We start from the raw sequence: 13,282 nt of genomic DNA, 5'->3' as shown, positions 1-13,282 counted from the left end.
GCCTTTGCACCTCCACTGGAAAAGCCCACTTTTGCAACAAACGTCAAATACCGCATCTGCGTGCTCGCAGAGGACCGTATGCGAGCCTGACAGGCTGCGCGCTCAAACCACCACGGGAGCGGGCCCCTCCTTTGTGCACTCCGGAGGAGGTTTATTAAATGAAAAAAAAAATCACCCCACGACTCCACCCCCGACCCGGAAGTGCCCTGTCTGCTATAAAGAGGACAATTTTCGCGTTTTCCCTCGCTTACGGCCATACTACCCTGAGAACGCCCGATCTCGTCCGATCTCGGAAGCTAAGCAGGGTCGGGCCTGGTTAGTACTTGGATGGGAGACCGCCTGGGAATACCAGGTGCTGTAAGCTTTTGCACCCACCTCCAATTCACAACACGATTCACTGCTCTTTCCAAAAATTTTGGCATTCATTCGTCATTCAACTTTCACTTATCCTGTGGTTTGAAATCGTTTCCTTCACGTTGATTTGACAGATCAACGTCTCTTTGGAATAAAATTAATGTCCAACAGAGGGAGCCGTCTGCACGTGGATCGATAATGATAGCACTTGGACATGAAGCAGCTTGGGATTTCCGCCTGCTGGATGCTTTTGCACCTCCACTGGAAAAGCCAACTTTTGCAACAGACATCAAGTACCGTATCTGCGTGCTCGCAGAGGACCGTATGCGAGCCTGACAGGCTGCGCTCTCAAACCACCACGGGAGCGGGCCCCTCCTTTGTGCACTCCGGAGGAGGTTTATTAAATGAAAAAAAAAAATCACCCCACTACTCCACCCCCGACCCGGAAGTGCCCTGTCTGCTATAAAGAGGACAATTTTCACGTTTTCCCTCGCTTACGGCCATACTACCCTGAGAACGCCCGATCTCGTCCGATCTCGGAAGCTAAGCAGGGTCGGGCCTGGTTAGTACTTGGATGGGAGACCGCCTGGGAATACCAGGTGCTGTAAGCTTTTGGACCCACCTCCAATTCTCAACATGATTCACTGCTCTTTCCAAAAATTTTGGCATTCATTCGTCATTCAACTTTCACTTATCCTGAGGTTTGAAATCGTTTCCTTCACGTTGATTTGACAGATCAACGTCTCTTTGGAATAAAATTAATGTCCAACAGAGGGAGCCGTCTGCACGGGGATCGGTCATGATAGCACTTGGACATGAAACAGCTTGGGATTTCCGCCTGCTGGATGCCTTTGCACCTCCACTGGAAAAGCCCACTTTTGCAACAAACGTCAAATACCGCATCTGCGTGCTCGCAGAGGACCGTATGCGAGCCTGACAGGCTGCGCGCTCAAACCACCACGGGAGCGGGCCCCTCCTTCGTGCTCTCGGGAGGAGGTCATTAAATGAAAAAAAAAATCACCCCACGACTCCATCCCCGACCCGCAAGTGCCCTGTCTGCTATAAAGGGGACAATTTTCACGTTTTCCCTCGCTTACGGCCATACTACCCTGAGAACGCCCGATCTCGTCCGATCTCGGAAGCTAAGCAGGGTCGGGCCTGGTTAGTACTTGGATGGGAGACCGCCTGGGAATACCAGGTACTGTAAGCTTTTGCACCCACCTCCAATTCACAACACGATTCACTGCTCTTTCCAAAAATTTTGGCATTCATTCGTCATTCAACTTTCACTTATCCTGTGGTTTGAAATCGTTTCCTTCACGTTGATTTGACAGATCAACGTCTCTTTGGAATAAAATTAATGTCCAACAGAGGGAGCCGTCTGCACGGGGATCGGTCATGATAGCACTTGGACATGAAACAGCTTGGGATTTCCGCCTGCTGGATGCCTTTGCACCTCCACTGGAAAAGCCCACTTTTGCAACAAACGTCAAATACCGCATCTGCGTGCTCGCAGAGGACCGTATGCGAGCCTGACAGGCTGCGCGCTCAAACCACCACGGGAGCGGGCCCCTCCTTTGTGCACTCCGGAGGAGGTTTATTAAATGAAAAAAAAAATCACCCCACGACTCCACCCCCGACCCGGAAGTGCCCTGTCTGCTATAAAGAGGACAATTTTCGCGTTTTCCCTCGCTTACGGCCATACTACCCTGAGAACGCCCGATCTCGTCCGATCTCGGAAGCTAAGCAGGGTCGGGCCTGGTTAGTACTTGGATGGGAGACCGCCTGGGAATACCAGGTGCTGTAAGCTTTTGCACCCACCTCCAATTCACAACACGATTCACTGCTCTTTCCAAAAATTTTGGCATTCATTCGTCATTCAACTTTCACTTATCCTGTGGTTTGAAATCGTTTCCTTCACGTTGATTTGACAGATCAACGTCTCTTTGGAATAAAATTAATGTCCAACAGAGGGAGCCGTCTGCACGTGGATCGATAATGATAGCACTTGGACATGAAGCAGCTTGGGATTTCCGCCTGCTGGATGCTTTTGCACCTCCACTGGAAAAGCCAACTTTTGCAACAGACATCAAGTACCGTATCTGCGTGCTCGCAGAGGACCGTATGCGAGCCTGACAGGCTGCGCTCTCAAACCACCACGGGAGCGGGCCCCTCCTTTGTGCACTCCGGAGGAGGTTTATTAAATGAAAAAAAAAAATCACCCCACTACTCCACCCCCGACCCGGAAGTGCCCTGTCTGCTATAAAGAGGACAATTTTCACGTTTTCCCTCGCTTACGGCCATACTACCCTGAGAACGCCCGATCTCGTCCGATCTCGGAAGCTAAGCAGGGTCGGGCCTGGTTAGTACTTGGATGGGAGACCGCCTGGGAATACCAGGTGCTGTAAGCTTTTGGACCCACCTCCAATTCTCAACACGATTCACTGCTCTTTCCAAAAATTTTGGCATTCATTCGTCATTCAACTTTCACTTATCCTGTGGTTTGAAATCGTTTCCTTCACGTTGATTTGACAGATCAACGTCTCTTTGGAATAAAATTAATGTCCAACAGAGGGAGCCGTCTGCACGGGGATCGGTCATGATAGCACTTGGACATGAAACAGCTTGGGATTTCCGCCTGCTGGATGCCTTTGCACCTCCACTGGAAAAGCCCACTTTTGCAACAAACGTCAAATACCGCATCTGCGTGCTCGCAGAGGACCGTATGCGAGCCTGACAGGCTGCGCGCTCAAACCACCACGGGAGCGGGCCCCTCCTTCGTGCTCTCGGGAGGAGGTCATTAAATGAAAAAAAAAATCACCCCACGACTCCATCCCCGACCCGCAAGTGCCCTGTCTGCTATAAAGGGGACAATTTTCACGTTTTCCCTCGCTTACGGCCATACTACCCTGAGAACCCCCGATCTCGTCCGATCTCGGAAGCTAAGCAGGGTCGGGCCTGGTTAGTACTTGGATGGGAGACCGCCTGGGAATACCAGGTGCTGTAAGCTTTTGCACCCACCTCCAATTCACAACACGATTCACTGCTCTTTCCAAAAATTTTGGCATTCATTCGTCATTCAACTTTCACTTATCCTGTGGTTTGAAATCGTTTCCTTCACGTTGATTTGACAGATCAACGTCTCTTTGGAATAAAATTAATGTCCAACAGAGGGAGCCGTCTGCACGTGGATCGGTAATGATAGCACTTGGACATGAAGCAGCTTGGGATTTCCGCCTGCTGGATGCTTTTGCACCTCCACTGGAAAAGCCAACTTTTGCAACAGACATCAAATACAGCCTCTGCGTGCTCGCAGAGGACCGTATGCGAGCCTGACAGGCTGCGCGCTCAAACCACCACAGGAGCGGGTCCCTCCTTTGTGCACTCCGGAGGAGGTTTATTAAATGAAAAAAAAATCACCCCACTACTCCACCCCCGACCCAGAAGTGCCCTGTCTGCTATAAAGGGGACAATTTTCACGTTTACCCTCGCTTACGGCCATACTACCCTGAGAGCACCCGATCTCGGAAGCTAAGCAGGGTCGGGCCTGGTTAGTACTTGGATGGGAGACCCCCTGGGAATACCAGGTGCTGTAAGCTTTTGCACCCACCTCCAATTCTCAACACGATTCACTGCTCTTTCCAAAAATTTTGGCATTCATTCGTCATTCAACTTTCACTTATCCTGTGGTTTGAAATCGTTTCCTTCACGTTGATTTGACAGATCAACGTCTCTTTGGAATAAAATTAATGTCCAACAGAGGGAGCCGTCTGCACGGGGATCGGTCATGATAGCACTTGGACTTGAAACAGCTTGGGATTTCCGCCTGCTGGATGCCTTTGCACCTCCACTGGAAAAGCCCACTTTTGCAACAAACGTCAAATACCGCATCTGCGTGCTCGCAGAGGACCGTATGCGAGCCTGACAGGCTGCGCGCTCAAACCACCACGGGAGCGGGCCCCTCCTTTGTGCACTCCGGAGGAGGTTTATTAAATGAAAAAAAAAATCACCCCACTACTCCACCCTCGACCCGGAAGTGCCCTGTCTGCTATAAAGAGGACAATTTTCACGTTTTCCCTCGCTTACGGCCATACTACCCTGAGAACGCCCGATCTCGTCCGATCTCGGAAGCTAAGCAGTGTCGGGCCTGGTTAGTACTTGGATGGGAGACCGCCTGGGAATACCAGGTGCTGTAAGCTTTTGCACCCACCTCCAATTCTCAACACGATTCACTGCTCTTTCCAAAAATTTTGGCATTCATTCGTCATTCAACTTTCACTTATCCTGTGGTTTGAAATCGTTTCCTTCACGTTGATTTGACAGATCAACGTCTCTTTGGAATAAAATTAATGTCCAACAGAGGGAGCCGTCTGCACGGGGATCGGTCATGATAGCACTTGGACATGAAACAGCTTGGGATTTCCGCCTGCTGGATGCCTTTGCACCTCCACTGGAAAAGCCCACTTTTGCAACAAACGTCAAATACCGCATCTGCGTGCTCGCAGAGGACCGTATGCGAGCCTGACAGGCTGCGCGCTCAAACCACCACGGGAGCGGGCCCCTCCTTTGTGCACTCCGGAGGAGGTTTATTAAATGAAAAAAAAAATCACCCCACTACTCCACCCCCGACCCGGAAGTGCCCTGTCTGCTATAAAAAGGACAATTTTCGCGTTTTCCCTCGCTTACGGCCATACTACCCTGAGAACGCCCGATCTCGTCCGATCTCGGAAGCTAAGCAGGGTCGGGCCTGGTTAGTACTTGGATGGGAGACCGCCTGGGAATACCAGGTGCTGTAAGCTTTTGCACCCACCTCCAATTCTCAACACGATTCACTGCTCTTTCCAAAAATTTTGGCATTCATTCCTCATTCAACTTTCACTTATCCTGTGGTTTGAAATCGTTTCCTTCACGTTGATTTGACAGATCAACGTCTCTTTGGAATAAAATTAATGTCCAACAGAGGGAGCCGTCTGCACGGGGATCGGTCATGATAGCACTTGGACATGAAACAGCTTGGGATTTCCGCCTGCTGGATGCCTTTGCACCTCCACTGGAAAAGCCCACTTTTGCAACAAACGTCAAATACCGCATCTGCGTGCTCGCAGAGGACCGTATGCGAGCCTGACAGGCTGCGCGCTCAAACCACCACGGGAGCGGGCCCCTCCTTTGTGCACTCCGGAGGAGGTTTATTAAATGAAAAAAAAATCACCCCACGACTCCACCCCCGACCCGGAAGTGCCCTGTCTGCTATAAAGAGGACAATTTTCGCGTTTTCCCTCGCTTACGGCCATACTACCCTGAGAACGCCCGATCTCGTCCGATCTCGGAAGCTAAGCAGGGTCGGGCCTGGTTAGTACTTGGATGGGAGACCGCCTGGGAATACCAGGTGCTGTAAGCTTTTGCACCCACCTCCAATTCACAACACGATTCACTGCTCTTTCCAAAAATTTTGGCATTCATTCGTCATTCAACTTTCACTTATCCTGTGGTTTGAAATCGTTTCCTTCACGTTGATTTGACAGATCAACGTCTCTTTGGAATAAAATTAATGTCCAACAGAGGGAGCCGTCTGCACGGGGATCGGTCATGATAGCACTTGGACATGAAACAGCTTGGGATTTCCGCCTGCTGGATGCCTTTGCACCTCCACTGGAAAAGCCCACTTTTGCAACAAACGTCAAATACCGCATCTGCGTGCTCGCAGAGGACCGTATGCGAGCCTGACAGGCTGCGCGCTCAAACCACCACGGGAGCGGGCCCCTCCTTCGTGCTCTATGGAGGAGGTCATTAAATGAAAAAAAAAATCACCCCACGACTCCATCCCCGACCCGCAAGTGCCCTGTCTGCTATAAAGGGGACAATTTTCACGTTTTCCCTCGCTTACGGCCATACTACCCTGAGAACGCCCGATCTCGTCCGATCTCGGAAGCTAAGCAGGGTCGGGCCTGGTTAGTACTTGGATGGGAGACCGCCTGGGAATACCAGGTGCTGTAAGCTTTTGCACCCACCTCCAATTCACAACACGATTCACTGCTCTTTCCAAAAATTTTGGCATTCATTCGTCATTCAACTTTCACTTATCCTGTGGTTTGAAATCGTTTCCTTCACGTTGATTTGACAGATCAACGTCTCTTTGGAATAAAATTAATGTCCAACAGAGGGAGCCGTCTGCACGTGGATCGGTAATGATAGCACTTGGACATGAAGCAGCTTGGGATTTCCGCCTGCTGGATGCTTTTGCACCTCCACTGGAAAAGCCAACTTTTGCAACAGACATCAAATACAGCCTCTGCGTGCTCGCAGAGGACCGTATGCGAGCCTGACAGGCTGCGCGCTCAAACCACCACGGGAGCGGGTCCCTCCTTTGTGCACTCCGGAGGAGGTTTATTAAATGAAAAAAAAATCACCCCACTACTCCACCCCCGACCCAGAAGTGCCCTGTCTGCTATAAAGGGGACAATTTTCACGTTTACCCTCGCTTACGGCCATACTACCCTGAGAGCACCCGATCTCGGAAGCTAAGCAGGGTCGGGCCTGGTTAGTACTTGGATGGGAGACCGCCTGGGAATACCAGGTGCTGTAAGCTTTTGGACCCACCTCCAATTCTCAACATGATTCACTGCTCTTTCCAAAAATTTTGGCATTCATTCGTCATTCAACTTTCACTTATCCTGTGGTTTGAAATCGTTTCCTTCACGTTGATTTGACAGATCAACGTCTCTTTGGAATAAAATTAATGTCCAACAGAGGGAGCCGTCTGCACGGGGATCGGTCATGATAGCACTTGGACATGAAACAGCTTGGGATTTCCGCCTGCTGGATGCCTTTGCACCTCCACTGGAAAAGCCCACTTTTGCAACAAACGTCAAATACCGCATCTGCGTGCTCGCAGAGGACCGTATGCGAGCCTGACAGGCTGCGCGCTCAAACCACCACGGGAGCGGGCCCCTCCTTCGTGCTCTCGGGAGGAGGTCATTAAATGAAAAAAAAAATCACCCCACGACTCCATCCCCGACCCGCAAGTGCCCTGTCTGCTATAAAGGGGACAATTTTCACGTTTTCCCTCGCTTACGGCCATACTACCCTGAGAACGCCCGATCTCGTCCGATCTCGGAAGCTAAGCAGGGTCGGGCCTGGTTAGTACTTGGATGGGAGACCGCCTGGGAATACCAGGTGCTGTAAGCTTTTGCACCCACCTCCAATTCACAACACGATTCACTGCTCTTTCCAAAAATTTTGGCATTCATTCGTCATTCAACTTTCACTTATCCTGTGGTTTGAAATCGTTTCCTTCACGTTGATTTGACAGATCAACGTCTCTTTGGAATAAAATTAATGTCCAACAGAGGGAGCCGTCTGCACGGGGATCGGTCATGATAGCACTTGGACATGAAACAGCTTGGGATTTCCGCCTGCTGGATGCCTTTGCACCTCCACTGGAAAAGCCCACTTTTGCAACAAACGTCAAATACCGCATCTGCGTGCTCGCAGAGGACCGTATGCGAGCCTGACAGGCTGCGCGCTCAAACCACCACGGGAGCGGGCCCCTCCTTTGTGCACTCCGGAGGAGGTTTATTAAATGAAAAAAAAAATCACCCCACGACTCCACCCCCGACCCGGAAGTGCCCTGTCTGCTATAAAGAGGACAATTTTCGCGTTTTCCCTCGCTTACGGCCATACTACCCTGAGAACGCCCGATCTCGTCCGATCTCGGAAGCTAAGCAGGGTCGGGCCTGGTTAGTACTTGGATGGGAGACCGCCTGGGAATACCAGGTGCTGTAAGCTTTTGCACCCACCTCCAATTCACAACACGATTCACTGCTCTTTCCAAAAATTTTGGCATTCATTCGTCATTCAACTTTCACTTATCCTGTGGTTTGAAATCGTTTCCTTCACGTTGATTTGACAGATCAACGTCTCTTTGGAATAAAATTAATGTCCAACAGAGGGAGCCGTCTGCACGTGGATCGATAATGATAGCACTTGGACATGAAGCAGCTTGGGATTTCCGCCTGCTGGATGCTTTTGCACCTCCACTGGAAAAGCCAACTTTTGCAACAGACATCAAGTACCGTATCTGCGTGCTCGCAGAGGACCGTATGCGAGCCTGACAGGCTGCGCTCTCAAACCACCACGGGAGCGGGCCCCTCCTTTGTGCACTCCGGAGGAGGTTTATTAAATGAAAAAAAAAATCACCCCACTACTCCACCCCCGACCCGGAAGTGCCCTGTCTGCTATAAAGAGGACAATTTTCACGTTTTCCCTCGCTTACGGCCATACTACCCTGAGAACGCCCGATCTCGTCCGATCTCGGAAGCTAAGCAGGGTCGGGCCTGGTTAGTACTTGGATGGGAGACCGCCTGGGAATACCAGGTGCTGTAAGCTTTTGGACCCACCTCCAATTCTCAACACGATTCACTGCTCTTTCCAAAAATTTTGGCATTCATTCGTCATTCAACTTTCACTTATCCTGTGGTTTGAAATCGTTTCCTTCACGTTGATTTGACAGATCAACGTCTCTTTGGAATAAAATTAATGTCCAACAGAGGGAGCCGTCTGCACGGGGATCGGTCATGATAGCACTTGGACATGAAACAGCTTGGGATTTCCGCCTGCTGGATGCCTTTGCACCTCCACTGGAAAAGCCCACTTTTGCAACAAACGTCAAATACCGCATCTGCGTGCTCGCAGAGGACCGTATGCGAGCCTGACAGGCTGCGCGCTCAAACCACCACGGGAGCGGGCCCCTCCTTCGTGCTCTCGGGAGGAGGTCATTAAATGAAAAAAAAAATCACCCCACGACTCCATCCCCGACCCGCAAGTGCCCTGTCTGCTATAAAGGGGACAATTTTCACGTTTTCCCTCGCTTACGGCCATACTACCCTGAGAACCCCCGATCTCGTCCGATCTCGGAAGCTAAGCAGGGTCGGGCCTGGTTAGTACTTGGATGGGAGACCGCCTGGGAATACCAGGTGCTGTAAGCTTTTGCACCCACCTCCAATTCACAACACGATTCACTGCTCTTTCCAAAAATTTTGGCATTCATTCGTCATTCAACTTTCACTTATCCTGTGGTTTGAAATCGTTTCCTTCACGTTGATTTGACAGATCAACGTCTCTTTGGAATAAAATTAATGTCCAACAGAGGGAGCCGTCTGCACGTGGATCGGTAATGATAGCACTTGGACATGAAGCAGCTTGGGATTTCCGCCTGCTGGATGCTTTTGCACCTCCACTGGAAAAGCCAACTTTTGCAACAGACATCAAATACAGCCTCTGCGTGCTCGCAGAGGACCGTATGCGAGCCTGACAGGCTGCGCGCTCAAACCACCACAGGAGCGGGTCCCTCCTTTGTGCACTCCGGAGGAGGTTTATTAAATGAAAAAAAAATCACCCCACTACTCCACCCCCGACCCAGAAGTGCCCTGTCTGCTATAAAGGGGACAATTTTCACGTTTACCCTCGCTTACGGCCATACTACCCTGAGAGCACCCGATCTCGGAAGCTAAGCAGGGTCGGGCCTGGTTAGTACTTGGATGGGAGACCCCCTGGGAATACCAGGTGCTGTAAGCTTTTGCACCCACCTCCAATTCTCAACACGATTCACTGCTCTTTCCAAAAATTTTGGCATTCATTCGTCATTCAACTTTCACTTATCCTGTGGTTTGAAATCGTTTCCTTCACGTTGATTTGACAGATCAACGTCTCTTTGGAATAAAATTAATGTCCAACAGAGGGAGCCGTCTGCACGGGGATCGGTCATGATAGCACTTGGACTTGAAACAGCTTGGGATTTCCGCCTGCTGGATGCCTTTGCACCTCCACTGGAAAAGCCCACTTTTGCAACAAACGTCAAATACCGCATCTGCGTGCTCGCAGAGGACCGTATGCGAGCCTGACAGGCTGCGCGCTCAAACCACCACGGGAGCGGGCCCCTCCTTTGTGCACTCCGGAGGAGGTTTATTAAATGAAAAAAAAAATCACCCCACTACTCCACCCTCGACCCGGAAGTGCCCTGTCTGCTATAAAGAGGACAATTTTCACGTTTTCCCTCGCTTACGGCCATACTACCCTGAGAACGCCCGATCTCGTCCGATCTCGGAAGCTAAGCAGTGTCGGGCCTGGTTAGTACTTGGATGGGAGACCGCCTGGGAATACCAGGTGCTGTAAGCTTTTGCACCCACCTCCAATTCTCAACACGATTCACTGCTCTTTCCAAAAATTTTGGCATTCATTCGTCATTCAACTTTCACTTATCCTGTGGTTTGAAATCGTTTCCTTCACGTTGATTTGACAGATCAACGTCTCTTTGGAATAAAATTAATGTCCAACAGAGGGAGCCGTCTGCACGGGGATCGGTCATGATAGCACTTGGACATGAAACAGCTTGGGATTTCCGCCTGCTGGATGCCTTTGCACCTCCACTGGAAAAGCCCACTTTTGCAACAAACGTCAAATACCGCATCTGCGTGCTCGCAGAGGACCGTATGCGAGCCTGACAGGCTGCGCGCTCAAACCACCACGGGAGCGGGCCCCTCCTTTGTGCACTCCGGAGGAGGTTTATTAAATGAAAAAAAAAAATCACCCCACTACTCCACCCCCGACCCGGAAGTGCCCTGTCTGCTATAAAAAGGACAATTTTCGCGTTTTCCCTCGCTTACGGCCATACTACCCTGAGAACGCCCGATCTCGTCCGATCTCGGAAGCTAAGCAGGGTCGGGCCTGGTTAGTACTTGGATGGGAGACCGCCTGGGAATACCAGGTGCTGTAAGCTTTTGCACCCACCTCCAATTCTCAACACGATTCACTGCTCTTTCCAAAAATTTTGGCATTCATTCGTCATTCAACTTTCACTTATCCTGTGGTTTGAAATCGTTTCCTTCACGTTGATTTGACAGATCAACGTCTCTTTGGAATAAAATTAATGTCCAACAGAGGGAGCCGTCTGCACGGGGATCGGTCATGATAGCACTTGGACATGAAACAGCTTGGGATTTCCGCCTGCTGGATGCCTTTGCACCTCCACTGGAAAAGCCCACTTTTGCAACAAACGTCAAATACCGCATCTGCGTGCTCGCAGAGGACCGTATGCGAGCCTGACAGGCTGCGCGCTCAAACCACCACGGGAGCGGGCCCCTCCTTCGTGCTCTCGGGAGGAGGTCATTAAATGAAAAAAAAAATCACCCCACGACTCCATCCCCGACCCGCAAGTGCCCTGTCTGCTATAAAGGGGACAATTTTCACGTTTTCCCTCGCTTACGGCCATACTACCCTGAGAACGCCCGATCTCGTCCGATCTCGGAAGCTAAGCAGGGTCGGGCCTGGTTAGTACTTGGATGGGAGACCGCCTGGGAATACCAGGTGCTGTAAGCTTTTGCACCCACCTCCAATTCACAACACGATTCACTGCTCTTTCCAAAAATTTTGGCATTCATTCGTCATTCAACTTTCACTTATCCTGTGGTTTGAAATCGTTTCCTTCACGTTGATTTGACAGATCAACGTCTCTTTGGAATAAAATTAATGTCCAACAGAGGGAGCCGTCTGCACGTGGATCGGTAATGATAGCACTTGGACATGAAGCAGCTTGGGATTTCCGCCTGCTGGATGCTTTTGCACCTCCACTGGAAAAGCCAACTTTTGCAACAGACATCAAATACAGCCTCTGCGTGCTCGCAGAGGACCGTATGCGAGCCTGACAGGCTGCGCGCTCAAACCACCACGGGAGCGGGCCCCTCCTTCGTGCTCTCGGGAGGAGGTCATTAAATGAAAAAAAAAATCACCCCACTACTCCACCCCCGACCCAGAAGTGCCCTGTCTGCTATAAAGGGGACAATTTTCACGTTTACCCTCGCTTACGGCCATACTACCCTGAGAGCACCCGATCTCGGAAGCTAAGCAGGGTCGGGCCTGGTTAGTACTTGGATGGGAGACCGCCTGGGAATACCAGGTGCTGTAAGCTTTTGCACCCACCTCCAATTCTCAACACGATTCACTGCTCTTTCCAAAAATTTTGGCATTCATTCGTCATTCAACTTTCACTTATCCTGTGGTTTGAAATCGTTTCCTTCACGTTGATTTGACAGATCAACGTCTCTTTGGAATAAAATTAATGTCCAACAGAGGGAGCCGTCTGCACGGGGATCGGTCATGATAGCACTTGGACTTGAAACAGCTTGGGATTTCCGCCTGCTGGATGCCTTTGCACCTCCACTGGAAAAGCCCACTTTTGCAACAAACGTCAAATACCGCATCTGCGTGCTCGCAGAGGACCGTATGCGAGCCTGACAGGCTGCGCGCTCAAACCACCACGGGAGCGGGCCCCTCCTTTGTGCACTCCGGAGGAGGTTTATTAAATGAAAAAAAAAATCACCCCACTACTCCACCCTCGACCCGGAAGTGCCCTGTCTTCTATAAAGAGGACAATTTTCACGTTTTCCCTCGCTTACGGCCATACTACCCTGAGAACGCCCGATCTCGTCCGATCTCGGAAGCTAAGCAGGGTCGGGCCTGGTTAGTACTTGGATGGGAGACCGCCTGGGAATACCAGGTGCTGTAAGCTTTTGCACCCACCTCCAATTCTCAACACGATTCACTGCTCTTTCCAAAAATTTTGGCATTCATTCGTCATTCAACTTTCACTTATCCTGTGGTTTGAAATCGTTTCCTTCACGTTGATTTGACAGATCAACGTCTCTTTGGAATAAAATTAATGTCCAACAGAGGGAGCCGTCTGCACGGGGATCGGTCATGATAGCACTTGGACATGAAACAGCTTGGGATTTCCGCCTGCTGGATGCCTTTGCACCTCCACTGGAAAAGCCCACTTTTGCAACAAACGTCAAATACCGCATCTGCGTGCTCGCAGAGGACCGTATGCGAGCCTGACAGGCTGCGCGCTCAAACCACCACGGGAGCGGGCCCCTCC

General features: G+C 50.7%; 18 non-coding genes and 4 pseudogenes across 18 annotated transcripts; all 22 read left to right on the top strand.

Moving 5' to 3' along the window:
• Nucleotides 1–245: 245 nt before the first annotated feature.
• On the top strand, nucleotides 246–364 carry LOC127588261 (5S ribosomal RNA). Its single transcript, XR_007959023.1, has one exon. It is a non-coding gene; the product is annotated as a 5S ribosomal RNA (ribosomal RNA).
• A 482-nt stretch (nucleotides 365–846) lies between these two features.
• Nucleotides 847–965, top strand: LOC127588256 (5S ribosomal RNA). Its single transcript, XR_007959022.1, has one exon. It is a non-coding gene; the product is annotated as a 5S ribosomal RNA (ribosomal RNA).
• Nucleotides 966–1,445: 480 nt separating this feature from the next.
• On the top strand, nucleotides 1,446–1,564 carry LOC127613499 (5S ribosomal RNA). Its single transcript, XR_007966214.1, has one exon. It is a non-coding gene; the product is annotated as a 5S ribosomal RNA (ribosomal RNA).
• Nucleotides 1,565–2,045: 481 nt separating this feature from the next.
• On the top strand, nucleotides 2,046–2,164 carry LOC127588244 (5S ribosomal RNA). Its single transcript, XR_007959020.1, has one exon. It is a non-coding gene; the product is annotated as a 5S ribosomal RNA (ribosomal RNA).
• A 482-nt stretch (nucleotides 2,165–2,646) lies between these two features.
• LOC127588237 (5S ribosomal RNA) lies at nucleotides 2,647–2,765 on the top strand. The gene has a single exon (XR_007959017.1). It is a non-coding gene; the product is annotated as a 5S ribosomal RNA (ribosomal RNA).
• Nucleotides 2,766–3,245: 480 nt separating this feature from the next.
• Nucleotides 3,246–3,364, top strand: LOC127612745 (5S ribosomal RNA). Its single transcript, XR_007965934.1, has one exon. It is a non-coding gene; the product is annotated as a 5S ribosomal RNA (ribosomal RNA).
• Nucleotides 3,365–3,844: 480 nt separating this feature from the next.
• LOC127616483 (uncharacterized) lies at nucleotides 3,845–3,953 on the top strand (annotated as a pseudogene).
• Nucleotides 3,954–4,434: 481 nt separating this feature from the next.
• On the top strand, nucleotides 4,435–4,553 carry LOC127614288 (5S ribosomal RNA). The gene has a single exon (XR_007966451.1). It is a non-coding gene; the product is annotated as a 5S ribosomal RNA (ribosomal RNA).
• Nucleotides 4,554–5,034: 481 nt separating this feature from the next.
• Nucleotides 5,035–5,153, top strand: LOC127588230 (5S ribosomal RNA). Its single transcript, XR_007959011.1, has one exon. It is a non-coding gene; the product is annotated as a 5S ribosomal RNA (ribosomal RNA).
• A 480-nt stretch (nucleotides 5,154–5,633) lies between these two features.
• LOC127588225 (5S ribosomal RNA) lies at nucleotides 5,634–5,752 on the top strand. The gene has a single exon (XR_007959010.1). It is a non-coding gene; the product is annotated as a 5S ribosomal RNA (ribosomal RNA).
• A 480-nt stretch (nucleotides 5,753–6,232) lies between these two features.
• LOC127588221 (5S ribosomal RNA) lies at nucleotides 6,233–6,351 on the top strand. Its single transcript, XR_007959009.1, has one exon. It is a non-coding gene; the product is annotated as a 5S ribosomal RNA (ribosomal RNA).
• A 480-nt stretch (nucleotides 6,352–6,831) lies between these two features.
• LOC127616140 (uncharacterized) lies at nucleotides 6,832–6,940 on the top strand (annotated as a pseudogene).
• Nucleotides 6,941–7,420: 480 nt separating this feature from the next.
• On the top strand, nucleotides 7,421–7,539 carry LOC127588217 (5S ribosomal RNA). The gene has a single exon (XR_007959008.1). It is a non-coding gene; the product is annotated as a 5S ribosomal RNA (ribosomal RNA).
• Nucleotides 7,540–8,020: 481 nt separating this feature from the next.
• On the top strand, nucleotides 8,021–8,139 carry LOC127588214 (5S ribosomal RNA). Its single transcript, XR_007959007.1, has one exon. It is a non-coding gene; the product is annotated as a 5S ribosomal RNA (ribosomal RNA).
• A 481-nt stretch (nucleotides 8,140–8,620) lies between these two features.
• Nucleotides 8,621–8,739, top strand: LOC127588208 (5S ribosomal RNA). The gene has a single exon (XR_007959006.1). It is a non-coding gene; the product is annotated as a 5S ribosomal RNA (ribosomal RNA).
• A 480-nt stretch (nucleotides 8,740–9,219) lies between these two features.
• LOC127612742 (5S ribosomal RNA) lies at nucleotides 9,220–9,338 on the top strand. Its single transcript, XR_007965932.1, has one exon. It is a non-coding gene; the product is annotated as a 5S ribosomal RNA (ribosomal RNA).
• Nucleotides 9,339–9,818: 480 nt separating this feature from the next.
• Nucleotides 9,819–9,927, top strand: LOC127616478 (uncharacterized; annotated as a pseudogene).
• Nucleotides 9,928–10,408: 481 nt separating this feature from the next.
• Nucleotides 10,409–10,527, top strand: LOC127614284 (5S ribosomal RNA). The gene has a single exon (XR_007966450.1). It is a non-coding gene; the product is annotated as a 5S ribosomal RNA (ribosomal RNA).
• Nucleotides 10,528–11,009: 482 nt separating this feature from the next.
• Nucleotides 11,010–11,128, top strand: LOC127588204 (5S ribosomal RNA). Its single transcript, XR_007959005.1, has one exon. It is a non-coding gene; the product is annotated as a 5S ribosomal RNA (ribosomal RNA).
• Nucleotides 11,129–11,608: 480 nt separating this feature from the next.
• Nucleotides 11,609–11,727, top strand: LOC127588200 (5S ribosomal RNA). The gene has a single exon (XR_007959004.1). It is a non-coding gene; the product is annotated as a 5S ribosomal RNA (ribosomal RNA).
• A 480-nt stretch (nucleotides 11,728–12,207) lies between these two features.
• LOC127616136 (uncharacterized) lies at nucleotides 12,208–12,316 on the top strand (annotated as a pseudogene).
• Nucleotides 12,317–12,797: 481 nt separating this feature from the next.
• Nucleotides 12,798–12,916, top strand: LOC127588192 (5S ribosomal RNA). The gene has a single exon (XR_007959002.1). It is a non-coding gene; the product is annotated as a 5S ribosomal RNA (ribosomal RNA).
• The last annotated feature ends 366 nt before the right edge of the window (nucleotides 12,917–13,282 follow it).

Source organism: Hippocampus zosterae, chromosome 1, assembly GCF_025434085.1.
Source record: "Hippocampus zosterae strain Florida chromosome 1, ASM2543408v3, whole genome shotgun sequence".
NCBI classification, from domain to species: Eukaryota; Metazoa; Chordata; class Actinopteri; order Syngnathiformes; family Syngnathidae; genus Hippocampus; species Hippocampus zosterae.
The sequence above is the reverse complement of the archived record's forward strand: the minus strand, read 5'-3'. Positions and strand labels throughout refer to the sequence as shown.